Source organism: Nipponia nippon, unplaced genomic scaffold, assembly GCF_047370975.1.
Source record: "Nipponia nippon isolate SJK-2023a ecotype South Korea unplaced genomic scaffold, ASM4737097v1 scaffold_9, whole genome shotgun sequence".
Lineage (NCBI taxonomy): Eukaryota > Metazoa > Chordata > Aves > Pelecaniformes > Threskiornithidae > Nipponia > Nipponia nippon.
This window is the reverse complement of record NW_028262413.1, coordinates 43,439,305-43,451,590: the sequence shown is the minus strand read 5'-3', so window position 1 is coordinate 43,451,590 and position 12,286 is coordinate 43,439,305. Positions and strand designations below refer to the sequence as shown.

The 12,286-nt window shown below is 39.6% G+C and overlaps 1 long non-coding RNA gene across 1 annotated transcript in view; it reads left to right on the top strand.

Moving 5' to 3' along the window:
* The window catches only part of LOC148050302 (uncharacterized), a 110,198-nt gene extending 98,427 nt beyond the window's left edge, over positions 1 to 11,771 (top strand). Inside the window, exons 2-3 of the long non-coding RNA XR_015701640.1 lie at positions 7,149 to 7,198; positions 10,047 to 11,771. This is a non-coding gene — a long non-coding RNA (uncharacterized LOC148050302). The remainder of the gene's footprint in view (positions 1 to 7,148; positions 7,199 to 10,046) is intronic.
* The last annotated feature ends 515 nt before the right edge of the window (positions 11,772 to 12,286 follow it).

Below are 12,286 nucleotides of genomic sequence, written 5' to 3'. Positions count from 1 at the left end.
AGATGACTGGGAGCCATTGGACTGCAATACCACAAAACCAAGCCTGAGTATGCTGCCAGTCACAGATACTTGGCTTCTAGCTTGTCAATGTTCAAACTATGGGCTAAGTAAATCCCTGTCTGCATGAAAAAGACTCTGTATGGTTCTGATTTAGCTCTTGCCTTATATATTCTTCCTAATGCCCATAAGTACACAGCACAGTACAAAAAGAAGGAATTCAAAGTCCATGGGTTTGTTGGTTTGGTTTTCTTTTGGCATTTCTCTCAAACCTGAACTTCCCAAATCACCACCTATTTTTAATATAGCTTTCAAATCATATTTGCAACCTTCCCAAGAGTTTTTCTAGCCTTCAGTGAAGTGAGGGTGTCTAGTTAAAGCCAAGCAGGTTTTGGGTGCACACATGTACATGTGGATAGATGTTCTTTTAGGACTATTAGACATATATCTACTAACTGCAGATGCTAGTGTCAACCTGAACACAGTGAAACACCTAATATTCCATCCAAGGTACTAAGTCTTGCCCTTACTTCATTTTCACATTGTCTTTAAATAGTATTTACCTGAAACACTGTTAGTTAACAAGTTCTATTTGCATTCACACACTTTTTACCTTCTTTGTTTACTATTCTTTCAGTCTCAGAACCTTTACTGTAGATGCTAAAGTCTTTCATCATCATTTTCCTTAGAAAAAACACCCTAGTTTATGCACACACATGGATATATATATATATATTCTTAGAACCTGACATTCCTCTGCCATTCCCAATATATCTTTCTAGGCCCCAATTTCCTAACCAAAAGCACATTACAGATCTGATGCTTTCTACAGCCTAGTAGCACATCAATAAACTAAAGATTATTGTGCTTTGTCAGGTTTTATTTTGTAACATTATGGGAAATTCTCTGCTGCTTTGGATGAGTGCATAAACTCTTATTGCTTGACAATTAACAGAGCTAGTAATAGAAAATGCAATGTAATTTACCTTAGTACAAGGGATTTTGGTTAACAAAAATTAAACTATTGAACTCTCTTCTCGTAGGAGAAGGACATTGTCTCATTATGTGTGCAATTTTTTTTGGTGGTTAAATAAATAAAAAAAACCCATACACAACAGCAAGCGGGTGCTGGGCCTTGGGTGGATTTATTATGAAGGCTATGTGGAATTCTTCTAATGTGCTTGCTTTGGAACTGGACAAAATTATCCTTTTGCAAAATAAGCATGCCGTAGCTTTTTCTGTGATACAGAGAGAGTTCACCCAAATAAATAATGTTGAAGGGGGAGTTCTTTTATGGGCTGTGTAATTTCACTGTGCTGGAGACTTCTTACATCTGTTGCTGAATTAGGAAGGTCAGAATTCAATTCTATCCCTCAGCAACTACCTGCTATAAATGTCAAGGGGCCACCCCACTACACTGAAGACCAGTCAATATTTTCAGGTTGACCTCCAAAGAGGTGGCTTGTGTGCTTTTGATCTCCCTGGCCTGGGAAGGTAGTGTTCCTTTCCCTTTTTCCCTTTTTCCCTTTTTCCCTTTTTCCCTTTTTCCCTTGCCTTTCCTTGCCTTGCCTTGCCTTTCCTTGCCTTGCCTTGCCTTGCCTTGCCTTGCCTTGCCTTGCCTTGCCTTGCCTTGCCTTCCCTTGCCTTGCCTTGCCTTGCCTTGCCTTGCCTTGCCTTGCCTTGCCTTGCCTTGCCTTGCCTTGCCTTGCCTTGCCTTCCCTTCCCTTCCCTTCCCTTCCCTTCCCTTCCCTTCCCTTCCCTTCCCTTGCCTTGCCTTGCCTTGCCTTGCCTTGCCTTGCCTTGCCTTGCCTTGCCTTGCCTTGCCTTGCCTTCCCTTCCCTTCCCTTCCCTTCCCTTCCCTTCCCTTCCCTTCCCTTCCCTTCCCTTCCCTTCCCTTCCCTTCCCTTCCCTTCCCTTCCCTTCCCTTCCCTTCCCTTCCCTTCCCTTCCCTTCCCTTCCCTTCCCTTCCCTTCCCTTCCCTTCCCTTCCCTTCCCTTCCCTTCCCTTCCCTTTCCTTCCCTTCCCTTCCCTTCCCTTCCCTTCCCTTTCCTTTCCTTTCCTTTCCTTTCCTTTCCTTTCCTTTCCTTTCCTTTCCTTTCCTTTCCTTTCCTTTCCTTCCCTTTCCTTTCCTTTCCTTTCCTTTCCTTTCCTTTCCTTTCCTTTCCTTTCCTTTCCTTTCCTTTCCTTTCCTTTCCTTTCCTTTCCTTTCCTTTCCTTTCCTTTCCTTTCCTTTCCTTTCCTTTCCTTTCCTTTCCTTTCCTTTCCAGAATACAAAGGAAACTAAATCTAAGGACAATGAATTGGTGTTTCCCCCACCAACTGGAAGTTTTAACTTGTTCAAAAGGAAATGGCATATAAATGAAGCCATAAGACAAATGAGGCTGCGGAGTTGGGGTGGGCAGCTGGCATTGGGGGTTCAAATCACAGCCTTAGTTTCCATGTTGCCTAGTGAGAACCTGAACAAATCCATGGAGAATTTGCTTTGTGTAGACTATGGGAATAGGGAGTTTTGCATTCACTGTGTTTTTCTGATCATACCTAAAGAAGAACCTCAGTAAGAAAATATAGTTCAGCACTGCAAGTTTTATCTCTGTCTCTTGAATAAAAGTTAATTTTTATATTTTAAAAGGCACATTTTGACCCATTGCTATTTTCAGGCCAATGAAATGATCTAATAAAATTTAAGGCCATAATAATTGAATCTTTATGACCTCCTCATTTTGCATAGTTTCTTTGTAGTGTGACTTATATCTGAGTCTTAAGTGAGCAAGGGGGAAAGGTTAGTGTTTGTTTGTGCCTACCTGTCTGCCTATCTATCCATTAAGGCTTCCAGCTAGAGGGTGGATCATGGTGCTCATGGTCAATTTTCTCTTATTGGCATCAAATCAGTCTGATACAAATATGAGGATGAGGTTTGGTCTTTAAAAAATTGGAGAAGGTTATTAAGACATTGCATGTCTATTTCCTACCACATTTCAGTGGGTTTTATGTTCTCGATTTTGGAGGCACTTTAGATAATCCCTGCCTAAGGTAAGAGTATTGGTCTTTCCTGTAACCATAAGTGTGCACATGGGTGAAAAAGTCAGAGAGGTTTCAACAATGGAATAGCCCAGTTGAACGTGGCCTTTTCTGGGGAATTGGGTGTATTTGAACAGTGGGCTTTGTAAGCAAGGCAATAGCCTCACATAGACAGATAATGATGGATGTTATGGAATTGTGAATTGGGGTTTAAAATTGTGCCCTCCTGCCCTCAAACCTCCTTACACATACAAACAAAACAAAGCGGAGTTTGAGATGGAAGCATTAGACTGGATTGACTGAAAAGCTTTACCCTTACTGGAGGAGGTAAGCTTGTATCAGATAGTGTTGAAATCGCCTACTTGACCCTTGTCTAACCTTCAATCCAGAACGTATAAAGTAGGACAGAGCTAATCCCAGCAAGTAGGTTTAAGCAAACAGACTAACAATTTACTACCACTCAGAGAATGTCACTTTCTGAACTTTCTGCTCACACATGATTTTGGAAACAAGAGCCATTTAAAGCAGAGAGGCATTGCAGGAAGAATATGAAGCTTCGCTTCAAATGCAGTGAAAACTCCTCACTCTTAACCAGCATTGAAGAAGACATCTGTGACTTTACTGGGATGCATGGTGGAACATACATGATGTATGACTTCCAGAGTACAATATAGTTATTCTGCAGCAGGTTTTCCCACTCTTGTTATTTACCTGAAAGATGTCAGGTCTCCCATCAAGCCGTTTGCCATTCTCAATAGCACAAATAAAAGCAATTACATAAAATATGTGTGCATGGAGTTATTGACATTTATGAAGATTTTCTTCTTATACAACTGCTTATGGAGGAGTTGTTTTAGGCTGGAAACCTCTAGACTCTTCCTATATCACCTTGGAGCACAGAGGAAGACTGAGAAAAATGAAATGTGACAATTCTTCAAACGTAGCCTGTCAATTGGAAAAATTTGTTCATTGTTTTTTCAAGGCCAGACTGGGCCGATGCTAGCTAAGTTGATCTGTTCCTTACTTTCCAGTTAGTTCTGACAATTTAAATGGCCTTATCATGTGGGAAAGGTACAACGCAAATCAAGCAGGAAAGTACTATTCAAACTGGGCAAAAATGCAGGATCATACTCATTACGGAATGGACTCTGACCCTCAAATATTACTTTTGCACATCACACAGGGTCAAATCATGATGACTTCTTTTAATGTGATTTTTTTTTTTTTTATTTCAGTAGAACAACCTGTGAGATTATTTTTTCTCACTCCTGAACAGAAAATTTGTGTCGTTCTGAGTATAAATTATAACCTTGTGGCTGAGCTCAACACCTCAGCTTTGTGGTTGCCAACACCAAAGTCCTCTCAAATTTTAGGGGAGTTTGGATCTGATTCCATAGCAGGACATTGTGGCTGAGATTCCTTTTTGATGTTCCTTATAGCCAATAAGACATTGTGATGACAGAGATTATGTACAATGTGGATAGACACTGACATGGAGAAATTATGATGTCAGGGTTGTTTGAGAGGTTTTTATCTATTATGAGGCAAATATCACATTCCTTATATATTTTTTCCTTGAGATTTCTGACTATAAATTTGCCCTGCTAAAATGAACTAGAACTCTGTTAAAAGGTTCGTCAAGGCCAGAAACAATTCTGGCCAAGAACTAAACTACATTCAAAGGCAAAAGAAGTGCAAAACTAGCAGGCACTGCCATAAATTACTGGCAAAACCCAAACTGTAGTTATGCAATTCTTTGTTTGCCTTTTTTTATCATTTGTTCCAGCATGAGTGTCTCTTTTTAAAGAGAGAGCTGGTGAAATACTGCCAGCCTGAAGCAGGAACAAGGAGACTGTGAATGTTTCCCACTGAAATATACAGTGAGCTCATTAAAAATACAGTCAATTTTTTTAATAGTAAAATCATTTTAAGTTTGCTTATATGGTGCACATAAATCCGAAACTCTGAATTACTGAGTGTTATTAAGCCTAATGCCTTGAAACCTCTGCACTTTCAAAGGCAATGCTCAGCTGCCCACAGTCCCCAGAATGATACTTTCTCTCTCAAATGTGTGTATTAAAGCCACCAAGACCCTTCTTGACTCCCTCATCCTTTACTCAGTCCTTTCCTGAGCTTTCCCAAGTAATGGAGCCAAACACCCAGCATTTGGAGGTGAGGTCAGATTGTGAAGATGATCCCAGAGAAAAGAGGGGGAACAAAACCAAGCCTGTAAAGGAATGAGTGGAGTGTGGAAAGCTCAGGAGTTCGGATCTCTACTTATCTGACTCCTTCTCCCACTCTGCTTCATGCTGAATCTGCTCTCTTATCTGTTTCTCATTTTTGGTATGTGATTTTGTTGGCACTAACAGGGATTTTTTTCTCCTCTTATTCTGGAAGACATGCCAAAGAGTGCACAGAAAGCTCATATGACAATCTTTTAATGGTATATGTGAAAGCATGAGGAATTTAAAAGAAAGAAAGAACATACTTGCAATTAAAATCACATGCTACATCCTGTAAATAGACTTTCACTGAAAGAGTCACATCTCAGGCACATGCTGCAACAGTTCCTACACATGGTTCTAGCCATTATGAAACTACTTGCTGGTAAAATATTTACAGTTCCTCAAGTTGTATACAGAGGGCACCTTCTTGCGAAGCAATGGCAAGGGAGGGAACTCAGTGGATGCTAATTCTTCTCTGTCATTTAAGCTTTTTATCGTAAATGAAAGCCAAAACAATCCTAACATTTTTTTCAGTTGCCAGATTGGTTTAGTAGCATCACGTTTCTGAATTTGTGATGCAGTCTTTCACACTCACACTTGCACAGAGATCTGCCCACATGCATGGTTGCACTCCCCAGTCCTGCTGATTCTGGATCAAATCTATAGCTGAGGACTGGACCTGGCAGACCTACAGTTTACTTTTGCAGCACAGCTATTTTTAGCTGAACCAATGGGCTGGAGCCATAGCAATCAGGTAGTTAGAAGCAACACCAGTTCCATGGCCTTGCATGACTCAGAACTTTCCACCTGTTACTTCTGTTCCAGGAATGACAAAACCTCATCCCACTAGTGTTCATTGGTTTTCAGTTGATATTTACTTCCTTAAAAATGTGGATTTCTCCTTCATGTAGCACTGGCAGGCATTTGTGACTCCTCCAGACAGCACAGTAAGCACAAGTGTGTTCCTGCAAGGTTGGCTGAACATGTGGGCTTGCCTGTCTAGGACTTCTCAGAGTGACTGAGTAGCTTTGCAAAATGGGGTTTGTTTTAAGAATAGCTTCACTGGGCTTTGCTGGCACAAAGACTTCTCCTAGACCTAACGCTGAAGAAATGCTGAATTTTGTTTGTGCAATTGTATGTAACTTTGCCATAATTGGGTTGAGTTTGTAAATACATTGTTTTTAAATGGTTAATGAGATCTGTTACCAAATCATAGACTGGTCTGTTATATGGTTGTCCCTGAACTGGAACTATTTTGAAGCTTTACACTGTCCATATAAAAGACGGTTAAAAGGATATTTTCTCACTCATTTTATGAAGTATAGTAGGTTAGCTGAGGTAAGGTTTAGCATTAGGACTAAAGAAGTTACTCTCACATATTGTAGAAAGCATCAGAAATAACACTCATACATCTTTCTTCACAATTAATTTTTATCTTCTGTGTTTTAGACATCCCAAATTTTCAGGTCTCTGTCCTTCACTGAGATCTTTATCAATTGGAAAAGTACACCAGTCTTGAAGCTTTAATGTTAAGCACATTTCCACAAGAAAGTATTGCTTTAACAAGGGTGGAAAATGCTCTCCTTAGAAGAGCAATTATCATTAAAGATTCATTATCAAAAGAATAGTTACCTAACGTAGAAAAGTATGAACAGTCCCACTGATTCATTCTCCTGACAAAGTGTGACAGCAATCCCAAGATGAATATATTTCAAAGACTAGTACAAATTTGGTCTGTCTGTCTATGCATATAATATGCCTATTGCTATATTACCAGACTGAGCACATCTTTAACTGATGCCAACAGACTGATACCTTTAATGATGATATACTGGTTTACACTGTGTGGGGACCTGTTCATATATTTTGAACCAGTGGCTGAATTTTCTCTTTGATTTTCTATTTCAGGTCATCTTTGCAAAAGGGTTAACTTCTTCACCAACACCTTAGAACTCAAAGTGAGCCTTCAACTTCACACCATAGACTTATGTGCTTTCAAGCCTTTTGAGATTCAACTACTGCTAATCAGTAGGCACATGTGGCACAAACTGTGATTTGCTTATGTCTTTATCACGAATCAGTTACATTCCCCTGCACCATATAAAGCACTCAGGCTAGAGATGACCCACGCTTGCTTTGTGTATGATAAGGATTTATTCACTCCCTGGCTGAGACCTTGGGAAAAGGAATTTTTCCATAATTGGTTTACTTCAAAGCAGATCTGGGAGGAGCTACACATTAAGATTAATAGGGGTCTTTAAGATTTTTAATTTAAGATAAAATAGAGATGCTGATCTTTTAGAGTATATATCTGTATGCACACATTAAAATCTAATTATACGTAGACTTATGTGTATCACCTTTAAATGATAGATGTAGCTGATTTTAGTAAAAATTTAATCCAGTAGATTGAATATTTATTAGTATTATTATATTAAGTCACAATGTACCTTTTAAAGTGAAAATAACAAAAAGAAATTCCGCTTTGCCAAGAAAAACAATATAACGACAGTAACCAACAGTGGTGTTGTTTTTTTCTCATGTCAGAGTTGGGCAGGAATGCCAGACCAAATTATAAAGTCCTTCACTAGGCACAAAACTCTCAACAAAATCAATGGGAGTTTGTTTAAATATAGATTTAATTAAATGCACAGAATCTGGTCATTTATCGGGAACTTTGGTCAGGATGAGAATCTGAAGGAGACAGTTGAATCTTTCCCATCTCTGCCATTATATAAATATTATTTTTGCTAGGATATCTTCCTTCACCCCCACCCCCCAAGCAGTTCAGAGACAATAAAACACCAGGAATCCCTGAAGAGTGGTAAAATGCTGACATGATTTAAGGAGGAAGACTCTGATAAGAAGATAAAAATCTAATAAACAGAGTCTAGAGGACCTTGGCAAGTCTCAGCTGCTTGCCAGTGTAAGCAAAGCCCCTCCCAAGGAAAACAAAGGGAACCTTAATCTCAAGGACATTCCACTCACAAACCATCTGAAAGAGAAAGTCAAGGCCATGACCTCTGCAGTCTGAAGTTATGAGCATACTGACAAGAAAATATTTGACTTGGTTCAAGAAGCAAAATCAGTCATTGGATTTTTTAATATCTTTTTTCTTCAATAAGAGACAAAATAATGCAGTGCTGTGTTATGTATAAATGTGTATATATACACGCCTCTTCTCACTATTAAATGGAAGGGATATTCACATGCACATGATACATGTATATTATTATTATGCATGATGTATACATTGAATCAAATATCTATGCCCGAAAACTTCCCCAAGATAAATAAGCTAATTGTGTATGACTGCTATGTTTTTGACCAGACAAGACACAATGTCAACAGATTAAAAAGTTGCCTTTGTGTCTTACTGTATGTAACTTTAGGCCACTTAAAAGCTTCTAAAAGATAGCTAGGCTGTAATTAGTTACAAGGAGTCTAAATTAGTTCAGATAAATCAAATGGAAACACAAAACGACATCTAACAGCCAAAGTTTTCTCAGGCTGCAAAGATTCATTGTCTCCTTTGGTCACCCTCTACTTACCCTTAATACTCACTCTCCTGCCCTTCTGTGGATGCTTCACATGTTTTTAGCATCAGAAATGAAGACATCAGCAACATTTGGAAAGCGTGGTCCTCAGACTGCCTCACAGCACTCTTCTGAAATTTCTATTCTGATTTGAAAGGTTCGTAGGGTTTGGGCACTAAAGGTACACATAAAGGTACATGTAAAGGTACGGGAACTTCTCAGCTTTCTGGATTGTGTGGACTTTGCTCTTGGTAGTCATCACGTCATTCAAGTTCAACTTCAAGAAATACAGGTGAACTTTTCTGAACCTGGCTCTTCAAATCAATACAGCACCACAAAACCACTTTCCTTTTCTACCTATTGTAGTTTATTCCTAGGAATCTGTGTAAACTTTCCTTATCTTGGAAGAAATGCTCCCCTGGTGCAGAGGATTAGGACTTGGTGTGTCACACTCCACTCACTATGAGAAGATCTCCAGCTAAATATTTCATACAGATGTTTAATGCCCCATTTGTTTCCAGATGCTGGTAACTTTATTAAGGTTAATTGTACTGCCCTGAAACATGGCTATGAAGCACATTATTCACACAAATTGCTGCAGCTCACTAACCCTGTGGGTTCCCTTACCAATGCCTAACACTTTGACTTCATCGCTGGAAGTTGTAATCTTCTCAGACCTGCTTTGCCAGGGGGACCAGCAGAAATATCTTGAGGTGCCAAATCACTAAATCATAATGTCAGATATAAGTAAATCTCTGCATGTTCAGAGAGGTTCCAGATTGGCCTTCTCTCTTCTTAGAAAAATAAATAATGCAATCCATGGATAAGAATAATCATTTTGTGCCAGTGCTCCACCAGAAGCTGGTAATTTGAATTTTGAGCTGTGAGGGAGTAAGTTGTACGACATAAAGGGAAGCAAGGATGATCTGTTAGAGAGATAAGCCTGACAAGCAGAATTTGGGTTCAGTCTGGAACTAGGCTAGCATCCGTCAGAAGTCTGAACTAATCTGAACTGAACCCTGCTTCTCCAATAACCTGCCTTCTTGTTGTGGCACCTGATGACATTTTCTGCCGTGTTGTGTAATGACTTAAGGGCTGTAATGGGTTGCATGCTGTTAAATGTCATCAAATGCCATGAATCATAAACAATCCTGGCTTCTAAACTAGAGATTAGGGATATTTATGAAGTTTAGTCTCAGTTTGGGTTTTCCAGACTCTTGAAGTTCAGAGGGTTCCTTTTTATTCTTCTTTTTCTTTTTTTATTGCACAGACTGCTTCCTGCTGCCGTGATTGACCCTGCTGCTAATACACCCAAACTGCAGAGCTTGATGTTAATCCAAAGGAGTTGAACGTCTGAACTGATTGCCTGCTGACAGCCTGTGTAAAACGCAAAAGCATGACTGCAGATATTGAGATTAGATATTGGAAGACGAAAAAAAAGGGAAAAAAAAAGGATGCAACTGTTTCTTTTCTGCAGAAGCATCAGGAAACAATCCCTATTATCCCACTCCTTAAGTGCAATTTCTGGTTTCCAAAACTTTGTAATGTTACAAACCTTTTATTGATCCTATAAGAACGAAAGCAGATACAACAAAGAAGCCATAAAGCATGAAGATAAAAGAGGAATAAAAAGGACAAGGCACTTACTGTTGTTTGTTATAGTCTTAAAAGGAATCAAGTTAAAAAAAAAAAAAAGGAAAGAAAGAAAAAAATATAAGCACCATAAAAAGTAGTGAGGGGGTGCAAAATCCAGATCTGGCTGTAACTGGCCATATGTACACTGAATCATATTGCCATGTTTATATAAGAAGATGCTCCATGGGACGGTTCTCTAGATCCTTGCTTTTTTTTTTTCTTTTACTTTATAGGAATTTCCTGGAGAAAGGACTGAATATTAAATTTATATTCAGTGCTGTATTTCTGTTCACTTATGGCTTCACTGGAAGAGACACAGGCACACACACATGCACAAAAGTTCTCCAGTGCCATTGAATGACTCTTCTGGTCATGCTGGGTTATAGTGTTTGATACTTGTGCCCACACCTTACCAATCCCATTTGGATTTGTTCTCCCCATTCTTATTAATAGTCGTTAAAAAAAGATTATCTATCTATAAGTGACAAAGATCTCATGTTGTCTGCCAGGTCATCTGATGCTGTTCAAGATAAATGCTCATAAGTCTTATTTGAAAGCTCTTTTGAGCCAAATGGAAGCACTTTGGTGAAACCCCTAAGAAAAAAAACTGACTTAATTGGTGTGTAAAAGACCTGATTCTGCCCAAACTTTCAGCCGGGGAACTAACCTTCTTAGACATTTATTACGGCAAGCAGCACTGACACTGAACAAGTGTAAATATTCATTAATAATGACAAATCATTCTGAATGCTGCACACAAGCAATAAAGGAAGGAGCTCCTGCATAAATAAACAGGCAGACATGTCTGAAGGTTTAAGGCATTATTCTTGTATTTCCAAAGCACCTCAATGATGTGGATGTTCCAGCCTCAACTCCTTTGGATCCATTTGGAAATCCTGTATTTTGTCAAGTCACAAGCACCTGGGAGTATCTGCTTCAAACCCAGGGTTAAAAGCAGTTTGTGTTTATATGCTACTCTACTGCTGAGCCGAGCTATCAGAAACATAGGCAACCGTCCATCCCTCTTCAACTCTCCTTTCCCAGCACTCCCTAAACTTGTATTAGGAGTTGAGGAAGAAGTCAGAGGTGGTTATTGTGCACAAATCATCTGCTGGCTGAAGTTTTTGGTGGCAGCCAAGAGAGAAGAAGGAAAAAAAATTAGAAAAATTTCAATTTCAGGACCATTATTATTTTCATTAATCATAAGAGGCGCTGTCACCCCTGTCCTTATTCTTTAGAGGGAGATCTATTATACGGTCCATTTAGTCCAAGCCATATTACCTCATATGTTTTCCTGGCTGACCAAATAAGACTTAAGAGATAAAACAATTTACTGTTCATTATGATCCGTGTCACTGGAATCAATCTATTAACCTACATTAACTGGATATGTGACGATAGCTCACATACACGCTTCTCCGATTTAAAAAAAAGAGAGGGTAAGGGAGGGGCTGAAAGGAGGGGGGTGAAAAGGGAGAGGGAGAGAGAGAGGGGAAAGGAAATCAAGGCCCATAAAGTGCAGCAGACGTATAATTTGCCAAGCGAATACAACTTCATTTTCCAGCGGCCACTGCTGCGCCCTCCACATCTTCACGCAGCCCCTGACCTGTGAAGAATTCTAACAAATTGGCTTCTATTGTGAAGCCAAAAGGTGCCATCAATGAAGGGACGGTTCGCTGGTCCTAAAGTATGATGGGAAATCGCAGGCTGGAATAAAGAGCTGCAGTTTTATGAAGTTAACCCCTTGAGGTTAAATCCAAACGGGGAGGCTGGAGCAGGTTCTTGCTCCTTCCGATGACTTAATAGGGAGAAGAGGATTCATTCAGATGTGCTGCCCAAACACAGGGAAACATCCCTTGCTGAGCAAGGCAGAAG